General features: G+C 31.0%; 1 long non-coding RNA gene across 1 annotated transcript; it reads right to left on the reverse strand.

The window, feature by feature from the left end:
• Positions 1–1868: 1868 nt before the first annotated feature.
• On the reverse strand, positions 1869–23473 carry LOC147908847 (uncharacterized). Its single transcript, XR_015545982.1, has 2 exons — positions 22960–23473; positions 1869–9472 (listed from the first exon to the last, which is right to left on the reverse strand). It is a non-coding gene; the product is annotated as an uncharacterized LOC147908847 (long non-coding RNA).
• Between the last annotated feature and the right edge of the window lie 922 nt (positions 23474–24395).

Below are 24395 nucleotides of genomic sequence, written 5' to 3' on the forward strand. Positions count from 1 at the left end.
TTTTAAATAAAATGATAATTAAACTATTATCGCGTTAATCAGCGATTTTTGAACCACAAAATAAGCCTTCAACTTCTTCAAACATTTGGCTATAAAAAAAAGAACTTTTGGCTATAGAATTCTTCGAATTTCTTTCTGAAATTTTGACAGTGTATTCTGGAAATGTTGTACAATCGGAATATACGAAAAAAATCGATTTTTAATTAAATTTTACACCAGAATGTATCCTTAACATGGATTTATAAACCATTGGTGATTTTATATCGATATCAGTGTAAATTTAAAATCCATGATGTTAAATCCACATCGGTATTTTTTAGAGTGAATGAATATATAATTATCCTCAAAAACAATTATAATTTTATAAAGTAATAACTATAAAAATGGAGCTCCTAACCATAACTATTTAACATATATTTATAGTCACAAAAATTTTTCTCTCAATTGAAGGACTAGTTATATCAGTTAAAACTAGTTGTATCAATTAGCAAATAATACAGAAGAGTTATTCAATAAAAACGCGTATTGTTAGTCTTACGTTGTACAAAGTGAACGATTAAATGAAATGTCATGTGAAACGAAATAAAAAGTTAAATGTGCGAAAAACTGTGTTCTTAATAGAATATTGATTCGTTTTTTACTCACATAATAAATAGCGTAAGTAACGAAAAGTGATAATCAATGAATACACAATTTTTTCATTTGAAAGAGAACATATCCGAAACAAACATTTAATGTCTATACAGAATACTGTCTCATAGAATTTTCAGAATTATCAATGCAGATAGATACTATCGTCTTACGTATATAACAGCAGATAAATCGACAAGATATATATACAAAAGTATATAATAGACCAACTAGCTTTAGAGCTCTTATGATCTATTCACACATATATTCAATATGACGATAGAATGTTATTACATAATATTTATGTCGATCTCTTGCATGTAACAATGTTCGCATTAATTCTCCCTCTAATAATGAGATATGCAACTTTCAGAACATTTTACACATAGTATTTTAATACCATCAGTAGCATATATAGTTCGGAATACGTACTAAAATCATAGTAATAATGATTAATGTGATGTAATATTAATTAATATAATTAAATTAGACCAACTAATTATATTTAAAATTAACTAGTGTAACTAAAAATCTTTTAGTATGTTTATATTATATAATATATTATATAATATATAATATTAGGTGTTGGAATTAATTCGTAGCGTTTTACAAGTGATGGGAAGTACTTTCATTAATGTATTTTTTAATGCTCATGTGAAATAAATAACATTCTTTCATTAAAAAACGCTACGAATTAATTCCAACACCTAATATAATATATAAACCTACTATAAATGGACGTGTATAAACGAATGATTTTACTGAAATATATAAATATTTAACTAAATACAGATCTGAAAATAATAACAAAAATTTAGCTAGAAACAAGTTTGAAAATAATTTTGTTGAATCATCAAAATAATTATTAGATGTAAAAAGAAATCCATTATTTTTCCAATAGATGGCTTGCTTTAGTAATCTGTATCTCGCGTTGCGAAAAGTTTTGACATTTTAACCGTTTTACATAATTATTGTAATAATCCGACAAAATTATTTTCAGATCTTTATTTAATTAAATATATTTTAGCAAAATCGTTCTTTCCGTGTAATGTTAAAATCACATCCATATATTATACATATAATGGACATCGAAAGGCACGTCATTCACTTAGAAAAAGTTAGCAAACGATATGGTTTGCAAAATTAGTGAAATTTACGACCAAAGGCCATATTTTCGTAAATAAAAATATTGTACATAAAAATATATGAAAATACTATAGTATACATTATGTTACAAATTTTTCTAATACTTTTGTATGTGATATTTTTCGAAAATAAGACTTTAACGCGTCGAAAATAAAGTAATAGTGACACATACAACATCGAATCGATGCAAAAAATGATGCGAGTAACGGAGGTGTGCCCCTAACTCTCACGCATTCATAATACAACCTTGCAAAGTAATATCATCTCCACTCTGATATCCTGCGCGAGATAACGCTCGCGATAGTTCAGCTTTACGACGAAAAAATGGCGATTCGCCAGCGAATCATTGCGTAGTAAATAGCACCTCGGCGCGTTACTAATAGTAAGAAAAAGTGCTAATCTACCCTTAATGTACGATTTATAGATAGCGAGTCAATCGTCCGTCATGACGCCAAGCACGCGAATCCTATAATACAGGCTATAAAGTAAGCCGTCAATACATCGCAGGAATGCGAATAAATCAATTGTGATTTAATATTCATGAATCATCTGTCCTGAAAATTGCACTTGTTATAGTTTATCCTATAATACTTCCAAAATACATTTTAGTAATTGTTTTCATAACAATATTATTAATTTTGTTTATTTTTAACATGTGATTAACATTAATTATTAATATATTTTATTAAATTAATTTGTATCATTTTCTAAACTATTTGGTTTATCGCGATATTTTCAACAATTACATCACTACGTATAGAGTTTTTAATCTGAACTTAATTTTGATATTGTAATGAGAGTCATTTGAAAAGTTTTGAGCCTCAACATAAAGATGGTATTATTTCTATATATACTATTAGGTGTTGGAATTAATTCGTAGCGTTTTACAAGTGATGGGAAGTACTTTCATTAATGTATTTTTTAATGCTCATGTGAAATAAATAACATTCTTTCATTAAAAACGCTACGAATTAATTCCAACACCTAATATTAAATTGCTAACCTATTTGAAAATTTTGGTCCCCAATTTTGATGTAACATTATATATACGCATGTATCGAGAACCGCTCCGCGTGACCGCGTGACGTATATCTGCACGTGCGCACACATCAGCAAACTATTTTGACAGGTTAATATTTAACAGTATTAAAACTATTAAACTATTTAACATTATTAAAACCATTAAATACTTATTATTTCTATAATCCAGTTATTGTAAATTATTCTAATTTATAAGAAATTGAATAATATCATCATATCTCCTACGTTTATTAATATTCAATTATCTTTCCAATACCTTTACCTTTTTACTTGAATTCTTTTTCTTTCAGAAGAAACAATATTTTTCGCTATGAGATCAAATCACTTTCATAAAGTTATACGTTTAGCATGTAAACAGTTGATGCAGAACACAGCCATACTGCATTCCTATATTCATGATGCATGCGCAGAATTTCGGGGTCTATTTCACATAAGCTTGTCCTAAGGAGTTAGTCTAGTAGTATATATAGAAGTCTGTGGGGCTCGTCAAAAGTTACTCGTCAAAACCATTCTGATACTACAATCGTATATGTTTTGTGAAAGTACAGATACCTGTGAAAATTGTAGCCATTTTGGACGTTCAGTTGTTGCTTAAGTCATTTATACCAGTCGATGTCAATTTTTCATTTGAAAATTTGTGTCTTCCGAGCCTAGCTTTGAGCTTAGGATAAACAAGAAAAAATCATTGGGGATGGTGAATACGGTGGGTAGTTAATTCAAATCGCATCATTTTAAATCGCAATTTGTAAATTTTTGTCATGGCGATATTCGATTTTTTCCATTTTTACAAAAATGACATCGACTGGCACAAATAACTGTCAAACAACAACTGAGCGTCCACAATGGCTACAATTTTCATAGGTATCTTGCAAAACATGTACGATTGTAGTACCAGAATATCAATTTTGACGAGTAATGCCATGTTGAGGCTCAAAACTTTTCAAACGACCCTCGTAGTATGGTAATTCGTGTAAACTTATAAAATTTATGCAATAAAAACATTTTATAAATGTTCAAATCTTTAATACAATATAGGTAATCAGAAAGTCTCAAATTGCCGTGACTGTATTCAATAAAGATCCTATGGTAATGTGAGAATATCAGATTCTAGAAAGTGGCGATTTTCAAAGTAATCGGGACAACCCCCTATGTGATGACAGAAAGGGTAGGGCCGGAGATAGGAAGGGTGCGGCAGCCAATGATAAGTATTCTCCCATTTAACTTAACTCACTTTATTCAAGCTAAATGCGACCTAACCTGTGGTTTCTTTATTACACGCGCGATAACGAAAGATTAGCATCAGAAGAACAAGGCAATCGCAAAGATACATGGTATCATTTGTATACTAACAATCATAACACAGCAGTTAGATATTCGTAATTTATTAATGAAAAATAATTTAATCTTTAAACTCTTTTAATCTACAAATTCCTCAAGATTTAATAATGCTTCCCATATGTACAAAAAACTTTTTGGAAAGGAAAAGATAAAATTCTATTTAAATCACATTAGTAGTTTCGCAACTTTTTTCTTTTAAGTGAAGCATCAAGTTTAGAACTCATATTATTGCCCACAACGCAAAAAAAAAATAATATTTTCATTGTGAAGTCATAATATTATACCTAGTGTTATAAACGTCGATATGTGAGTCTAAAGTTCACGCGATGCGTCTGATTTAAATCAGAATTTACTACTGCGCATAAATTAGTTTTATACCAGCGATTTTTCAATAAGTTAATGTAAATGAAGAATTATCTGGATTTTTTCTTTTCTTTCTCTCATACAAACATAACTTCGATTGCATCATAATAAAAATAAAGTTGAGAAACTCTTTATGATACAAAGAATGACATATGTAAAGCATATCCATTCCACCATTCCGATATATTTGTTTAAAATTTTTAAAAATAGCATCAAAATCCTCTGAAGTTATTTAGTCGTTTTATATTTCAAATATTTTAAGGATATTAAATATTAATAACATTGAATAAATGTTTAGTAACATATTTTAAGAATAATTTGCTATTATAACTCGAATGTTATTAAAGGGATTCTCGTAAAGGAGGTCATGAAACATGTATTATTAATTTAGTCACGAACGTACATTATAGATTAAAAATGAGATTCCACTGATGCGATAATTTAATGTGCGCTATTACTGTAATAAAGATTTCATCGACAATTTGTAAAATGCTAACATTACTACGCAATCAAAAATTATATACAGGGTTGGCTATATTCGACGGAAAGATGTTTTTTTTTCAATCATGGGAAAAAACACATTTTTTGCTGTTCATTTTAAAAATCATTTAATAGGGTTCAAGGTCTTTCCGTCGAATATGGCCCAACCCTGTATATATTTTAATAAAAGTGGGCTTGAGCGAAATATTATATCATGTAATAAAATAACAATTTTCTATTTTTTTCTATTTAAGGTTCATAATTTCATAATGCAAAATGCGCGCATTACGCGCGCGCGCGCGCACGCACGCACGCACGCACGCACGCACGCACACAGACGAAGTTATATATTGATCATCAACACCATCTAGTGACAAAAAACCGCGGATACTTTTTCACCCAATAGTATACGTTATGTGCGCTATAGATTTTTTGCATTGGCTGGTGAATATTGGAACGCATCCACAATAGGCACATAATAATAATTTAATGCTATGCTCGCACATAAATTTTTTAAAATAGGGAACTTGAGATGATTACGATAACTTTGGCCGCTCAAAATGAAAATGATTTTCGGAAGCATTTTTAGCGAGGAACACGAAAAAAAAAACAGTAAAAAAATGTTCTAAACTACAAATACCAAAATAACTAACAATTACAAACCGAAAAAAGGAAAAGAAAGGATTTCAGTCCATAAATAAAAAGCGAAAGCATGGAAGATAAACTTGATAACATATTATAGATCACATATATTTTATAAAGTATATTATAAATCATATGTTATATAATATTATGGATCGAAGCTTGAATCAGAATTGTTCTTACTGTCAAAATCAAATTCTTTGTTAAGCAATATTTCATCCCACCTCTCCCGCCCCCCCCTCTCCCCTGTCAAGGGGTACACGACTTTTCATGCGAAGCAAGATCTACCCCATTTTTTTGTTTGTAATTGTTAGTTGGAGAACTTTTTTATTATTTTTCTTGCTAAAAGTGTCTTCGAAAATTACTTTCATTTTGAGGGGCCAAAGTTATCGTGTCAAGAACTTAAAGAAAATAATATAAACATTGCCTTATAAAATTTTGAAGTTGCTAGAAAGTTATTAGAAAATAAATTTATACTTCTCTAACTTTTCCAGATTTTCTAGATGGAAAATTTTCCATGATCAATATAGAATATGTAAATTTTACAGTCAAGTAAGAGCGTAGTCGAGTTAATTTATAAAAAACTGTGTTGCACCATTTTCATGTTATTAACCTTGAGATAGGTTCGAATAGTTTCGCAGAGGAACACAGTGTGATGCGTATTCTCATGGCGCTTAATGTGATTCTCTTAAGAAAGTTCAATGACAACTGAATGTTCCTTGATAGTGCATTAAGGACAAAGGTGCCCTCTATGGATTCATGATAGATTTAGAGCGATATCTTTTATTAATAATAGCTTTGAGTAAGGCCGACCATGCTCTTACTTGACTTATTGTAACATTTAGAATAAAGAATTATAGGAAAACTAGTCTATGTTATTAAAAACAATGTAAAAGAAGGTTAGTAGTAAAGCTTAGTAATAAAATTTTGAGTGCAAATTCAAACCAACAAAAAAATAAATTAGTATTGGACAAAAGAATAAAGTTATAATGGAAATGGGTTATTAAATAAAAATTCTGAACAAAGTATGTATAAATTTTAATTATTTCATAAAAATCGTTAAAAATTTAAGTTCGCGAGTTTTAAACGTACTTGACTATAAAGAAGTCAGACATATTTAAAAAATTATAATAATTATTTAGAATAGGAGTAGGGAGTTTAAGGAAATTATGAGCAAATTTCAAAATTCCAGACTTATATTTCCCCCAACTTTTCCTGGTTTTCCAGGTCTGTGGCAACATTGAATTTGTTAGTTCAAATAAATGTGTTTATAGTGAGTTGTTTGCTCTGTATCTTAAGCACATCACGTGTTAATATTTGCGCGTAGATTTCCGCAGAAATATCCGAGGAAGATTAAATACAATAGTTAAAAAAGATTGAACATAATTAGAATCTATAATAGCAAGTAATATATAAATTTATACATTTTTTATATGCTTATATTTTAAATACGTATCGCATTAAACCAGAATGACTTAACCTTAACATCAAATTCATAACACAGTAGTTATCTATTTTGATGCACGAAATGACAATGCACATTTTCTCGACAATGATTATTCGAGATATTTATGAGGATTCAGTGGAGAGAGGTGTGCCTACTAGATAAGATAAATTGTACGTCGATGGGATGATAAAAGTTCCATGGAGCATTAACAGAATAAAGAATTATATCTCGCGAAATGATTTTCGATTCTCTGTACAACAAAGATAAAAAATAAAATTCTAAATTAAAAATTACTGTAAAAAAACTTTTTTACTAAGCATATAAAGTAAAATAAAATAGAATTGAAATGGAGTAAAAGAATAATGTTCCAACTTATATGCATTTGCTTAATATTACTCTGAATGTAAAATCGGCCACGAAAAAAATGTAACAGATATTTCTTCTATGATTTTAAGAACATTATTCATCAGATGGTCGATTAATAAAACGAGAATTTCACGACAAAATTGTGCTACTAATTATTATTAAGCTCTGATACAACTGCTTCTCTCAATTATTAATCAATCAATAGCCGGATTTCAAAAAAATAAGCCACATATTTATGTCGATCAGTTTATTAAACAAGACTAGATAATTAAATTCAAATATTAAAAAGAAGAAGAAAATATTATTCTAATTTCAACATGAAAATCGTAAAAGTGATCCTAGATGTTCATAATACATTGATCAGTTATATTGGATTAATAATATTGACATTATATATGAATATTTTTACAACCTTATATGAATAGTATTATTGTATATATACAATATATTTTACTTTAGTTTTACGTATATTATCTATTGTATTGTGACATATACTGTGACATAAATACTAGTAAGGCAATATTAATATTTGAAAATCAAAATCTAGATCGTCGTCAGTACCCTACGTCAAGCAATAATATTAATCGCATACGATCAATAATGTTATCAGTCTTTGTTAATACTAACAATATTACTGACCGTGTAGTCACCTTAAAACATTGCAATTTCATTCAGCCGATACCTTATCGCGATTAGACGAATGATACGGCAGCTTTTCCTTTTAAGGCATAAGTTTAGAGAAGATGCATGTGTTTACTACTTCAGCATTTGTTTCTGAATATAGAAGAAAGATTCAAGTAATTATATTTTTCAAAACTAAAATTTTCTTTCATGTTATCATAAAAACATGAATTTCATAAAAACAAATTTTTAAGTAGAAATTTCATAAAAGTCGGATAAAAAGTAGAGCTTTTTCATTATGCTATCTTGTGTAAAAATCATTTTCTCTATTCCATACTTCTTTCGCAGAAAGAAAATCCTATTAATTTAATTTTTAAATCAAAACAGCAGAATTAGCCAAAGCGTATAATTAATTATATGTTAAAATTTTAATAATAAAATTATTATTATTTAATATTAAAATTGTTTTTTAGATTGAACTGCATTTGGTTTAATTGTCAGTCATTTTTTATACTACAAAATCTGTACTATGCTTTTTACTGTTGACTCTACTATAAGACAACCGTTAACGAACACTAAACAATTTAGTAATGTATCTACAATTGCACAGTCATAGCGATGAACTTTTACAGCCATAACGATGATTTTAATTAATATATTTTTATAATTCTTGTTCATATAATTACGTTATATGTATTTATAATTTATTGTTATGGGAATGATTAATTAATTCCGTTGGATTTTAAATTGCGTTAATATTTTAACATTGAGAATGACCCGATTGGGGTCGAAACGTCGTAATAAACTGTTTATTTTTTAATAATGTAACATCAAGACCTTTGCTTGGCTCATATAGCTCTCATTGTTTTAATAAAATTATTGTTATTTTTGTCTATTGAAAAATAACGGATCATTATAAAACATACAGTAATGGCTAACACAGTAGTGCACAATCGGTATTCGTTAGTGGTTATCGCAAGAGACGCTCGGCTGCTCCGTTAATTGATTCCATGAGACTAATGATGCCAGTCACGTTTATCTATACGAATGGAATGCGTGGTGTAAGTGCGCGTGTACCGAAAGTGTAGAGAGTTCGCGACACTAGCGCCTGGTAAAGATTTCATTCTAATTAAACTCGATTAAATGATTAGAAAAATATTAATAAATAAAAAACATCAAAAAATTAACTAATATATTAATATACTAAATAATAAGTTCTTATGTTAATTAAATTATGTAACTAAATATTATTAACCTTTTGAAGACGGAGATTTTTTCCTTTAAAATTGACCTTTTTTCTACAGAAAATTCATCTATATATTGAATGTACATTTTGCGTAGAGTCGCCAAGTTTGTGAATAGCCAGAAAACTGATCAGTCCCGTCCAGAAGAAAAAGTCTAAAAGAAAAAATTTTCGTAAATCGCAATAGAACCGTTTTTAGGTGTTTTCAGGTTTCCGTATCTCAAAAGGAAAAGTGGAACCCTTACAAGATCACTCACGTGTCCGTCCGTCTGTCACAACCGTTTTTCTCTGAAACTGTTTGACGTAGAAACTTGAAATTTGGCATAGTAAATCATATTGACCCACAAAAGTAAGCATTCACAAATATCCACATGGAAATTTTAGGGGGGACAAGTTATGGTACCCAAAATTTTTTTTTTCAATTTCTGACTTGTGTAGCTTATATAATTTGAAAGGGCTAGTTGTAAGGAGCTCGAAAAAATATTTTTTTTTTAATTTTTGTGTAAGATATCCCTGGAGATATTGTCGGAAATATGCATCAAAAACATGTTCGCTACAGTATTTTTAGTAATACTGAAGTGTTTGTCAGATAAAAGTTGCTTTACAATATAATCCGCCAAATCAGATTCATTGTAAATTTTGGTTTTTATAACTTGAATATGCATATTTATACTTTGTAAATGAGAGATAAAATAAATTCCTATATTTGACCAGTATATTGGCCAGTCCCGTCCTCAAAGGGTTAATTAAAATAATTAAATAATAAGTTATAAATTACCAGAGATATCTAATACTACCTGAAATATTTTATTAGTTCATTTTTTATCAAGTTAAAATCATTTACTTTGACAGGAATGCTATACTTATCAAGGAAAAATTAATAATTTTAACAACCACAGAAAATTTATATTTCTCATTATTATTGTGCTTTATTCTATCGATGTCTTAACGGTATTCGCGATGCCATTAATAATAGATTTTAACTCGATTTTCATTACCACAGAAGGATTTATCGATGTACGTATCATGCGAATTTAATGAATCTTAAGGGGTTAGTCCATCTTGAAAGCCTCAAAATCATACCTTACTTTGAGAGGTAATTATTAAAAAACTATACAGGGTGCGTCACCAAAATCCGGACAAATCGAACAATTTCTTTAAACAAAATATTTTTAATGAAAAATTATAATAAATATTACAAAAAATCCTTTTACATGGCACTTGGGGGATCCTTGTAGAGCACAATTATTCGATATATCCCCCATTAGCTTGAATGACCTCTATTCTCGGTCTGAAGCGTTCGCACGCTGTAATGTAGTGCTGTTCATGCCGACGAATGCTGTCTCAATAGTGGTCCTTAATGACGTCACATTGAAATGCCCGAACTTGTTTGTGACCCTATGCTCCATATGTAATAGTCCAAGGGATTTAAATCTGGGTTGTTGGGAGGCCAGAATTCCTTAGACCAAAACATATCGACGTTGTCTGAGAGGGCCAATTTTGAATCAAATGACTCGTATGAGCTGGTGCACCATCCTGCTGAAAAACATATGACCTTCCAGACGTCAGTTTCCATCCACGGCTTCACTACATCTATCAGAACGCGCAATGATTGCCCTGGGTCATCCGAAATCAACGCTTGAGCTCTTTCAACGATTGCGGGGGTCCTCGCGATGCGTTCTTTCGAGTGATTCTTCCTCGCTGGCATACTTCGTTGTTCTAAAGCCGTGTATTTTGCCACAACGGTTGCGATAAACGGTTGATCTCGGTATCCAAAGAACCGTATTATTTCCGTTGTTGAGCGCCCAGCGCGAAGGCCTTCACGTCCATGATCGCGGTTCTTCGATTATACTCCGCACTTGGTTTCAACATCGCGGCCATTTTGAGAATATGACTGTTTACTAGAAGCATCAGGTTTTCTCGGACGCCAACATCTGGCGGAGGCACAATATAGCGGAAAATTTAAATTGAAATTTGTCCGGATTTTGATAATGCACCCTGTACATGATATAAAAACATAGTACATTTTTTGGAGACCTGCATGTAATAAAGGCATTCGCGGTGGACAATAGAACAGGTTCAAGGTATGCTGTAGCCAAAAATTAAAAAATTATTTTTAATCTACATTAAATTTGCTAGAGAAATATCTGGCAGAATTAAAAAATATTGAAAAATGTAAAAATAGTGCATGCGTGAAAAGTTTCAATTTTTATGTAAAAATTCGACATAAAAATATGGATAACAAAAAAAGTATATAAGTTATCACAAAAATCAGGTATTTCATTACATAATTCAATTGATAATAACTGAGCCAAATTTCTAAGCATTTGAATTAATTTTGTGGTAGTCCATCATTTTTAAAAACACCATGAAAAAAACGCGATTAAAGTTTCAATAACAATCCCTTTTCATCGTATTTTAAGCACATGGACTTACTGATTTCTAAAAACCGATATAATCTATATTAAAATTGTGTGTTAATGTCATTTACAGTACTGATATATAACTCTAACGTCAAATAATGACGGAACTATTCATAAACGAAATAGTTCAACGGCTGCGAGGAGGCATCGATTGCTGTCCACCGCTCGACATAATCAACTGTATCTTCATTAATATAGGGAATTTTGAGATAAAAAATTTTATATTTTTAAGACCCTAAACTATTGATTTAAAAAATAATTTTCGATTTTTTTAAAGTTTCAGGGTGAATTAATCCCCTTAACGTTGTATTGCGGGATCGATATCTTCATTGTGCTAGGCAATGTCAAGACTCGAAAGAGCGAAATGCTATGAAATTTTTTCAAGAAAAATGTGATAAGAAAGTTAATTTCCTTCGATATTATTGTATATCGACACATGTAATTTTATTTAATATTTTCAAAACAAACAATATATCTTCACGTACGTTTGATTTAAATTTGATATCTTCCTTGATAAAATTTGATATTTTTCTCGATTATAACATTTTACAAAATTTATAAAAAAAAATCTAAATTTCTTCAATATTTTTTAAGAAAAAAAAAAAGAAAATCTAAAGTAATCAAACAGTTCCATAAATATTCCAGTTCCATATTCAATCAGAGATATTTTGTACAAAAACGATTACGTAAAGAATGCAATATGCAAGATCATCGAGTCGAGTTAAAGGTTCGCGACATTGAAAATTGGTAGAATGAGACAACTGGTTTCATTGCGCGATGAGAATTCTACGAAGAATTCACAACTATGCCGTGAACATTTACTCTATAAGTAACGACAAGCGTGTCATATACGCATCTTGTCTCTATGTAATCGCACTTTACGACTATATAGTCGTTACAAAAGAGAAGAGTATACCTTGTTTCAAATTACTTGATCCGTTTGATATATCAGTTCGAATTTCTAAGAATGTTTTCAGAAATAAAGTAAGATATTTTTACAAAGTTCTTACATTCGAATGCGTTTTGTATTGATTGAGAATATCTCGTGATTTATTAGGTGTTGGAATTAATTCGTAGCGTTTTTAATGAAAGAATGTTATTTATTTCACATGAGCATTAAAAAATACATTAATGAAAGTACTTCCCATCACTTGTAAAACGCTACGAATTAATTCCAACACCTAATACTTAACGACTGCAATGTGTATGAAAATACTATTGGGCTATGCTGAGCCATAAATAAACAGGTAAAATACATAAGAAGAAAAAGCACTTTTTCTTACGTACAGCGACGCTATTTCTTCGTCTTAAAATATAAAAGTAACTACTTATGCTGAATATACCTTATGTTAACAATCGTTTTACAAGAAGCAATTATAAACAATTGTTAAATTACATACGTTACTCTCACATGAAAAATATATTCGAAAAAGTCAGTACTTAGTAGTGAAATAAAAAATACATGACGAGTTAAGTTCTCTAGAAGAGACTTTTCGTCGACCTTTTAATGATGGTCAAGGCCGATAGTAGACATGAGAAAGTGATTGAACTACGTCACAGCGAACGATTGCCTGCTTTCATCGTTCCTTTTACTCAAACTGTGAAAGTACATTACGTACTGGTCAGACATTAAAACTTTCATACTTCTAAACAAAAAAAAAAAGAAAATTTTTGCACAATTTTGCAACTTATAAGATTCTTTAATATGTTTGATTTATACATTTAGATCCAGTGAGTAATTAAGGCCAAAATACAGAATTTTACAAGTCATTGTAATTACTTGCATATGAAGTTAAAAAGAAAATTATAGATCGAGATATTATTGATAAATTGGCTTATCAAAATTGAATATATTTATTGAATGATAATAAAAAAATGTATTACCTACCTACAGATTTATTATAAATTTAAAAAACATATTCTTTATATTTGATAATCTCTGAGAGTATGGCGGCGAACATTCTAACAATCTAGCATCTTCAAAATAGGAATATACTCGACAAATTCGTAAATCAACTTCCGTGACAGATATAAATCAGATAAATTGTAATTTCATTCCTCGAAAATGTAAACAATGTGACGCGTTTTATGCTTGTTACGCTGCAAATCGTAATCATAGCCTTCATATTCCTGATAATTATGCGAAACATAGTGTTCTTATTCTCTTATATAAATTTTCACAACAGCTGCTAATCTCGACATATTAAGTATTCAAGCTCGATTTGTACCACAAAATAGTTTATGGCTGGACCGTTCTTGAGAGATGTCAAAACTGTTTCATAAGCAATCGAAGTGTCGCTTCGTAACTCTTTAGAATTAAATTTAAAAATAAATAATTCATATATTAATTAACGTCAAAAATAAAAGGAAAAATAAAAATAATAAAATTAAATATAAAAATAAATCAACTAAATATGAAAAGTGAATCATGATCAAAATTATTAGATATTAGATATTAATATATATATAATACATATACATGTGTGTGTGTGTGTGTGTGTGTGTGTGTGTGTGTGCGTGTTTCAAATAAATTTATCTTTTTTTAATCTTAATATTGTTTAAATATAAAATATTCGACGTTTAATTTTCATTTAAAAGAGGCAACAATGAGAACAACGATAAAGCAACTTTGCTTATAACGCACGCGTTAACAACCTTACATTATAATAATTAACGTCCGAGTATGTAATTAAATAATGATATTACGTACATAGGAACAAAAGAACACGTGTTAGGTCAAGTGGCGCGTGCATGAAAATTATCATAATAATTTTGTTATAAAGAATCTCTTGATAAGCCGTGCGAAAACGACAGTGGGATAAGCGTTTCGCGAATTGCACCCCTAACGCGGACGAGTAGTATAAATGCATCCATTATTCAGGAACGCCAGGGGTGAAGGGGATCGATGTGTGACCTAATGCTGTCCGTGCGATCGTTAGGCGCGATAACTGCAGACCGAAGAGTATACTTCTTCAACGACGCAAAGTAACAATCAAAGAGATTGCAGTTATTTAGCCCTTAGGCCTTATTTACTAAAATAAGGCCACGTGATCAATTTGTAAACGGTCATGTTATACAAATTATATACGAAATGATTTCTATCGTATAAATTACAATGAAATAAATAAACACAAATTTATTAATTATTGTTTTATACTTGTATTAATTCGAACGTAATGACTGTAAATTTCGACGCAATATATCGAAAAAGCGTGTACAAATATAAAAAAATATGACGTAATCACAGTAATTTACAGATTCTAAAGCTATGACGATTATGTGTTAAACAGATTAACAAAGTGTTTAGTTATTATTATAATGTTATTATTTGTATTAATTCTAACATAGTATATTATAAACCTTAATACAAAATTGGAAAGAGTCTGATTGCATTAACTGGAATTTCAGTGAAAAATGGACAAATCAGAATTTTATAATTAAATCTATTGTAATTGAGATTGCACATGTCCAATTATAATAACTAAAATTCTGATTTATATGAACGGAATTTACTGATTCGTTTATTTTTAACCAGAAATTTTTCTTAATGAATATATCAAAAAAATACAACAAAGATAACAAAAATAACAATATCAATGTACAAATATACAAAACTGCAGAAACTATGGTAAAAGGCAACTGCAGAAAAGGAGAACCGCCGATGACCTTGACATGTTGTCAAGGTCATGACTCTAAGCAACATCGTTTTAATCGTCACTCGTTATTCGTTAAAAAGTTATTAACAAAAAAAAGTTTGAAAAATCGTTTTATTTCTGTTATGTATAATATTAAAAATTATCCTATACTCTTCCTTGCTTACGTAATAAATTTTCATGCGAAGCAATTCCCTCACTTTTTCCTGCCTGGAAGCATATGACTTCTATGCAAAACGACTTCCATTCCACGATCTTGACCTTGAACATATGTTGTCAAGGTCAAGATCATTGGCGGTTGTTCCCATTTTCTGCAGTTTCGCAAAAATATAGAGTAATCTGTAGACGACCTCAAGGTTACAAGGATTTCGTGTTAAACAGATCGATGATTGTTTGCCTATGTGCCAGTCGCGATCTTATTCTTCGAGTCACTTATCTCTATATTTGTTCTGTGATTATTCACCTAGCAACAACAAAGAAGTTTCTTGTTATCGCCAGCGAAAACGCGCGCTCGCCGAAGATTCGTGAGTGGAGGTGGTTTGTTCACGAAGGCGGACAGCGACGACAAAGATTGCGCGACGACGGATTTGCATAAGGACGAGACATATCTATGGCTCAGCGAGAACGCACGTGACGAGTCCGAGGTCATGCGACGTCTTTACTTCGCCAGGGAGAAAGGATCTCCGTACGAAACAGACCGAGGCCGCTTTCGGAATGTACATATACTTCGGAATGTACTAGATACCGGCCGAAAATCATTCTGAGGACTATCGCCTTTCATATTGTTGTAGTCTACGCGAAAATATTTTAAAATGTCAACATGATATTTAAACGCATATTTTATCGTATACTTGTATACGCACCGGCAGGAATGGTATCTCCTAGTGTTTGGTGCGCGGCATTATATCATATTTTTTTATTTATTTTGTTATATGTTCTTATATTTAACTGTAAATTTAATTTTGCAATCTTGCGATACAAAATATTAATTTCATTTGCACACTGCAAATTTATAAATGCATATAAAGCTATTACAATGAGTTTCAAAATTACATGTAATGTTGTAATTACGAACAAAATTTTTTTACAATATTAAACATTTTTATGCATAATTACAACATTTTGTGCATAATAAAAGTATTATTATGAATATTGGTAAGCAAGAGACACCGGGTATCTCACCTGTACCAGTAACATATATATGAGACAGCGGAAGGGCACCACAAGCCAGCATTACGTCCAATTACGCTTTCTCTCTCAATCATGCGTCTTGCGCTAAGGACAAAATATCGGAGTATCCCCTACTACTTTCTTCCTTCGCGCTCCTCGCCTCCTCGTTTCCAGTAACACGTACGTATGCGCTTCGGTACAAGTATGTAGCGCCGCGCGCCGAATGCCAGGGGACACCATTCCTGCCGATGCGTGTACATGTATGAAAAATCTATGGTCACATCCATTTTGTATTGCTACTTTGATTTAAATTTAATTTAATTAATTTATCAAAGGTTATTATTATGTCAATCAAAAACTAAAATCTAGAGGAAGTTATGACTGTTGCACGCACAATTTCATTGTACATGATACAACATGTATCACAATACATATTAATTTATAAAATACCTCAAATTTATTTAAATTTGCCGATATATCGATAAGGATGTATAATGAATTTTCCACAATAAAAGCTGTTAGTAATAGATCAAAAGTCAAAAGCGAATTATAAATACGATGATCATATTTAAAAAAAAAATAAAGGACAAATTTGAAAATTTTAGGACTTTGCTTCTATATGTTTTCAAACCAGAATGTCGATCATGTAACTTTTTGTCTAGGGCAGAAATATGAAAAGTGAAAATTTTTTGTACGTATGTGTGTGTGTGTATATACATATAAACATACATACATAAAAATTTTCACTTTTCGCGTTTCCTCTTTAGATAAAGTTACATAATCGATACCCAATTTGTGACTGTCAAAAAATTGTGCATTATACAATTTTATAGCGCAATATAATCGAATTGAAATAATTCGCAGTGTTCTGATAGTTTGAAATTGGTTCGACTACCTACATTGGAACAAATCCTTGATCTGAAATAATAAAAGGTCCGAAATAATAAAAAATGAAAACAACCTATAGTTTGAATAAATTAAAAAATATATATAATTAACAGAAACAAATTGCATTTATATGCATAAAATTGTAAAATATTTTTGATAAAAATTTGCTCATTACCCTTAACACTTCTTGATCACACTTAAAAAAAGCCAAACGATAGTTATTTTGGATTAAAATGACCTAAACCATTTCTGAAATGTTACTAAATCAATAATATCAGTTCCATTGATTTCCAAAAATTACACTATATAATTTCATTCTTTAAAAAAAAATGAAACAATGGCGTTGTAGTGAAAAATGTAATTTTAGTACTAAAAAAACAATCGTAAACGTGTTAACTTCGGGAAAATGAGTACTTTTACTTAAAAAAATTATAACTTTTTAAATTTCTAATATTTTCAAATGTAGTTTTAACCTCTAATACTGAGATGATGTACTTCAAAAAAATAGTATAGTTATACGCGTTTAAAAAAGATATTTATTTTGACAGTAGATAATCGCTTTTTGGGTGTAAAAAAAGATGTTAAATTCTGATAAGAGGCTATTTATTATTGGTTTAAGTTATTATTAATGTAAAAATTATTATTATTAATATTGAAGACAAATATAAGTAAAAAAACGTAAAATACAAAGAATATATAGAAAACATTCCTCTTTGCCGCTGCAATCTCATCTATAAGAGTCTGTGTTTATTACATATGGATGAGGCACGACGGATATTCTTCCCTCATCGTTTTTTTTATTCTTACTTGAAGAACACACGCAACTCACAATTTGTTTATTTTTGCAATTTAATGCAAAAATATAAATCATATATTTTTTAAACAAAAATAACGTATCACACTTGTTGACAATTTGATTCGAGAAAAATAAACGTTTTTTGCGCGAATGACGCGAATACTAACGGTCCAATTAGAAAGTTAAGCATCTCTGTCAATAGTTTTAAAGTTTCAAACCTTCAGTAGATGGGAGGTATACGAACCTTCCGAAGCCAGGAAGGTTTTGAAATCTTGCAAGAAAGATGATGCTCGTTTTAACCCGTGGTGACCATGAAAGGTTAATGTAATATTAGACATTGGAACTAATTAGAAAAGAATTTCTCGTAATGTCAAAATAAAATAAAGAACAATATTGAAAAATAACTGATAAAATTGAGTTTTGAAGAAACAAATAAATCTAAAGGACAGCTACCTAAAATAAAGGACTATCTTTTATGATAAAGGACTGTCTTTTACAATAAAGGATGTATGGTCGTAATTATAAGCGAGTCAGTACAGTGTTATAAGTCAATAATAAGTCAGTAATCAGAAATTGCGTGAAGGGATAGTTAAATTCCATTTCTTAAGATTTAAAACGTAGATTACATAATGACTGACAAATCAAATGTACGAACATAATGTCTTGTTATTTATTCTGAGAACTACCATCTATCTGATTGACTGAAATATTGTGACACAACGATCTAATAAAATTTATTCTGAATGCAAGTTTCCTAAGATTTTTTTATGACTTATACTTATCATTGTGATATAAATGGTAACTAAAGCTGTAATCAAACTAGCGATTGCCGATTGTGATTGTGAATAATAATTAATTTTCAACTAATAAAAATAAAGCAATCGCCGACAGTTTTGCTTTGTATGATTGAAAAGTAATCAACAATCGCTAATCACAATCGTAATCCAATCAGTAAGTGAGTGTGATTACAACTTAATGGCTTATTGTAAAAAGTCCATTAAAGATTGAAAAATAATATGGGGTATTTTTTAAGTGCTCGATATTTCACGTGGGTATAATATAAATGGCATCACTAATACGATGCATTTGCTGTGTCCACGATTTATCAATGTTTTCGCTAAAGGATGTTGATGCAACGCATGTACTTTGGAGACAATGAGATAATTGAAACAATTAATAAGAAGCCTTTAACATTGGCCTAAGCAATAATTAGCTGGTAGATAAACGCAACGAGAAATTGCGATACGTTGACTAATGTCCTTCGTGAGGAAGTGAGAGTTAACTTGTGATATGAAAGATGCACGCACGCACGCACGCACGCACGCACGCACGCACGCACGCAATACGATTTTTCCTGAAAAGTTCTATTTCGCAATCAGTTCTATTTGCTGCTCCTCGCAAAAAAGTATCGTTATGAGGAAGTAAAATTGAGAAACGGATCTGCAATGCTTATTTAGGTTTATGAAATAAGAGTTACGTGAAAAAACGTTTTTATATACGTATTCGAAAGGCGATGTCAAGGAAAACGCACACTGAAAAAACTCACTAAATTTAATAGATATTTGTTTGAATAGTACTAATTAAATATTTACTAAATGTGAATATTTATTTAGTATGAGATCTATTAACTTGATTTAATTGTATCATTTTTTTCATTTAGTAAATATTTATTTACTATAAATAAATATTTAGTTAGTACTATCTCTAAATAAATTTTTATTAAAATTTAATAAATTTATTTTTTCAGTGCATCAAATATCATCGCTTTAATAGAGCGAAAATATTATGAATACACAATCATCATGAGAATGAAGAAGAAAGAATAATCACGCAGTGCTGTGGTAATTATCGTCAAAAAAAAAACTGAGACCTAAAAGAAAAGAGGAAAAAAATCGAATTGCGAACGTGACTCACTCGTTCATGTTTCACTCATTTTTTTTCCTTTTTTTTTGCAAAGAAGGCGTCTGTGTGAAAAATATTATTTTTATTTCTCGGAAAACCATCTTCATTTCATTACGCGTAAATACAGTAAAAAGTATATTTCCAATCGTATCTATATAAAATGTACATCTCGCAAATTAGAACAAGTTAATTAATATGGAGAGAGAAGTTAACAACACAACGCGCGCGATGATGCCCATTACTTATGCAATAATATATTTTCTCTCGTTATTGTATAATATTATCTTTGATTGCATTCTTATGCTCATTTGAATTACAGAGAGAATACATCAAGGATTCGGTCATTCGCACTCCACTGGATTAGTATACATTGAAGATTGCTTTACATAAAGTATTCAATAGTGACATAATATAATCAGTTTTGATAATGAAATAATTGCATAATGTGTTAAATATCATGACAATATCATTATTAAGTATTAAAAGGTAGGTAGGAAGTGCTTTTTTAATGTAAGTCTCCTTGCTTGTCACTATACAGGGTTGTTTCGTGACAAATACATATTCGCGTATTCACACATACAACACGCATCATATACACTTACACACACACTCTTGTATTCTTTGTTTTATATTCATTTCCAAATAAACGAAATCTTATTTGTGAATAGAGTAAACACCCGCCGTTTTTTATTTTTGTAAACCTTCGCCTTTCTCTCTCCGAAGCGAACCTATTCTTATTTCTGACTCGCAATTCCAACGAGCTTGATCCGCGCAAATAAGAATAACGGTTGTTTCAAGTGATTAATAGGGAATGTATTTTCAGGATGCTTTATAAAGCATGCCTCCTCATAAATGAAATAGTGGTGAATAGTAGATCGTTCTCTGAATAATGAATCGTAGATGATCCATTCGACAAAATATGCCCTCAATATTATCAAGGAACATCATTCTTCCTTGCAATACACCCTGACTAGAAATCATCACTTTTACTCCCTTGTATTTCCGGAACCGTGCCTATGCTCATCTTTAAATTTTACTGGGATTAATGTTTCATCTAATAGTACTATTTGCCATAAAAAAAGTTTGAAATTCGAGGTCCAAAAAATAGGCGAAATTTGCCATCACTCTTTAAACCAATTTCTTAAGCTAAATGACATTTTATTACTTTTAATTTTCAAATGTGTTCAAATTTATTATTTGATTATAAAATATGTGATTAAAAAAACAATCACATCCAAACAACACATTTCTGTAGTTGAATTGTTTAGTTTCAGAGTAAATAGCATTCATATTGACATATTTGTTTAGTAATAAATTACATTTGAGTTAAATTTGATATATTTCTTGAAAAAATTCATTGTTTTATTTAAATTAATTGTATATTAAGTAGGAGCAGTGGCGACCTAGGAATGATTAAAAATAATAATAATTTAAGTTGGATATAATTTGATATTATGAATTTAATGTAACATAAGTAATCAAATTCGTAAATAGAAAATATTAAGTTTTGAAAATTTTCATTCCTCTCTCTCTCTCTCTCTCTCTCTCTCTCTCTCTCTCTCTCTCTCTCGTTCTCGCCAGAAAGAATTAAAAAAGAGTAGAGTGAATAGTATTCTCTACTTTGATTGGATCTGCTATTTTCAGGCTACTTCCGCAAATACGCACGCGCGCATATATATTTATACTATATGTATTATAGCGCATGACAAAGTGTGAGTTTGAAGTGAAACATAGGCAAAGAGAATTATTTCTCTTAGCCATTTTTATTAATACAGATTAAGTTTAATCTCGGTTTAATTTATTCTTTATTCTTTTCTAATTTTTAAATCTAAAAAAAGATAAGTTAAACCAAGTTTAAAGTTAATTTTCGTTGGTAGAAACAAGCATTGCTGTGTCTTGATGCATTGACGTGTCTTGCGTCATAACGCGAATTTTTGCTGCTCCCCTTTTGCTTGCAATGTGATACTTCTTTCTGCGATCGCGACGTATACTTTCTGTAAAACCACCCACAATTTCGAAATCGCCTCATTTCAAATCTCTTCACGATCGTGTATCAAGTGCATCCTTAGATCTCTCCCGAGATGGATATACAGATGTGATTATTTGACATGCACGCAACAAGTCAATTCAATTCCATGCAATCTTAAGATCATTAAAAAAATTTTTTACCAGTCCATTGCATTTTTCATGTCTCGAGATCTGTCGTAATTCGATGTTGAAAAAACATCTCGATTAAGAATCTCGACTCTCGATCATCTCACGACGATGTGGATCTCGCAGAAGAGCCAGAGGTCGTCGCCGCGCGGTTTCTCGGTACAAAAAACCTGTTGCTTCGGCGGCCACGCGAGTTGACCGTGTCTCGCGCGTCGTCACGGCGTACAAAAAGCGGGGATCGCGGCCAAGTTTGTGGGAGTCACGAAACCGTGTGAGCAGACGGTCCGCCTGTCAAAGATAAATTGATATAGGAGAGGCTGCAAATTTGCGGAAAGCATGCACTGAGATGTCGACATCGCTTATATCCGCTAGACATGCGGGCGCGAGTGCGCTTACACTTGCGCTCGCACGTACGACCTAGCGACACCTATTATCGTCGTGACATGGACGTTGACAGACTTCGAACACGATTAGGGGGGAGTATTCAAATATCTCCTTTTTTTTCTCTGGCCGGGAAACAAGCGTTCGTTTCGGCCGAAATCATCGGCGATCGTGTGCGCGCGCGCGATACGCGGAACCGTGCGTCCCGGTCGCGGTTCCAATGTCTTCCAATGCTATTTGACAAACGTATTTCGCAATCTCGGATTTACACTTACCGTGAATGGCTAACCACGCTCGCAACACGGGCGTTGATATTTGGCGAATACGGCGAGGACGACATAACACGCGCACCACAACGAACCGGCCATATTGTTTACTGTGAAGAAATCTGAGACTGACTGACACAGCCGACAGCCGCTTGCATTCGCCTCCGATTAAAAACTAACTGTGGTGCCATCTCATAAGCAACTAGAAACTAATATCGATCAAGTGTATAGTCGATATTATCAGAGAGAAACCTGAAAGAATACATACATGACGACCTAAAACCTGTAACCGCAAAATGCTGCTACGCACTACTGCCCTCTGAAAAAGTGGACTCAAACTACATAGCAGAGAGAAACCTGAGAGAGGACATGACGGCCCAAAACCTGTAACCACAAAATGCTGCCGCGCACTATTGCCCTCTGAAAAAGTGGATGTAAACTAATAAGATCCACTTTTTTGAGGGTATTTGATTCGTTTAATCATGCTACATTCATAAACTATCAATCAGAAATATTCCCAGCAAACGAGAATGAATTGAAATGGATTCAGATTTTCAGAAATACGGATTCATGAATGTTAAAATGAATCCTTTTCAATCCTGAATGCGTTTTTATTCATTTATAGGAATTGCGTAAAGCATATCTCTATGCCTTTCAATCTAAACATAATATTAGTATTTTCTGTGCATCGTGAATACTACTCAATTCAGAATTGTGAATAGAAAGTACAGTTTTTAAAAAATAATATCAACAATTTCTGTGCAACGTGAATACTAGCCAATTTAATGTTTTGAATATGAAATCCAATTTTTCAATTTAATTGAATAAAAAAAAATTTTTATTTAAAAATGGACTATAAATGCTATTTAAATTACTCAAAATTATAAGTAGAAAATTTTTCGTTTTAATCCAACTAAATTCAAAAAAGTTATGACGTAAAAATAATTGAGTTATGTTCTTTTGTTTCTCTTAGAAGTAAAATGAATGATCGATGTGAACACTCGCAAACTAAGTCGAACACAGCCCGAATATTAAGCTAATCACGGCGTGCGACATCGGCCAAGTGAGATTAGATTATCTGAAATTATCCAATGTTGTCTCATAATAATGTAAATTGTTTATATTTTATTATATCTGCCAAATGATGATATTTTTATTATATCTATATAATTTCGTTACTAGTTTAACTGGTTGTAATTGAAGTAGAGAATGAATAACACATTTACCAATTAAAGAAGTGATGTAGCGGGTAACGTAGAAGATTCCAAAAACCCCAAGTTTGAATCTCACTAAGATGCGTTTTTTAATATCAATTTGAAGTAATTAATTTCAGATATAATTATTATAAATGTCTTAGAAATAAAATTTGTAAAGCTTAAATATGAATGTTTTTTTTTCGAATATTAAACTAGTGTCAGCTCGCATCCAATTCATTTCAATCGATT

The sequence above is a fragment of the Acromyrmex echinatior genome, chromosome 8 (assembly GCF_024713525.1).
Source record: "Acromyrmex echinatior isolate Ae372 chromosome 8, ASM2471352v2, whole genome shotgun sequence".
NCBI classification, from domain to species: Eukaryota; Metazoa; Arthropoda; class Insecta; order Hymenoptera; family Formicidae; genus Acromyrmex; species Acromyrmex echinatior.